General features: G+C 42.2%; 1 protein-coding gene across 1 annotated transcript in view; it reads right to left on the reverse strand.

The window, feature by feature from the left end:
• LOC111672392 (uncharacterized) overlaps positions 1-483 on the reverse strand; it is a 44,743-nt gene that overhangs the window by 21,496 nt on the left and 22,764 nt on the right. The window lies entirely within an intron of this gene.

The following is a 483-nucleotide window of genomic DNA, read 5'->3' on the forward strand; positions in this document are numbered from 1 at the left end:
AAACTTACACTTGGTTCAAACAGAGTTGAAGAAGAAGAGTCTCCATTTGACGCCTGCAGAGAAAAGAGTGAGACAGGTGAGCTGTTTCCTGGAATCAGCCACGGCTCCACCTGTGATGGAGGAGGGATCAGGAGCAGATCATGCAAATCACCGTCCATATTCTTCCACTTATGTCCTTCCCTCTTTGCTTTTATGTAACTGTGGTTTCTCTATCATTTCCCTGCACCTCAGTGAGGAATCCAGAAAGACCTGAACACAGATATTATTAAACTGCTATAAACACTCATGTCAACATGTTTGTAAACTGACTGATAGAGTATTTACTGCCCTCCTGTGGTCACACTGAGTCACTACAACACTACATTACACTGACAGGATTCACACTTATTAGGACATACACAATAAAGAGTGACAATCATAGACGCACTGTAAACTAACTGACCAGCAGTGGAGACATTGTGAGATATGACAGTGAAAAATGTG

This window comes from Seriola lalandi, unplaced genomic scaffold (genome assembly GCF_002814215.2).
Source record: "Seriola lalandi dorsalis isolate HSWRI2012SDOR001 ecotype SW California unplaced genomic scaffold, Sedor1 jcf7180002054899, whole genome shotgun sequence".
NCBI lineage: Eukaryota > Metazoa > Chordata > Actinopteri > Carangiformes > Carangidae > Seriola > Seriola lalandi.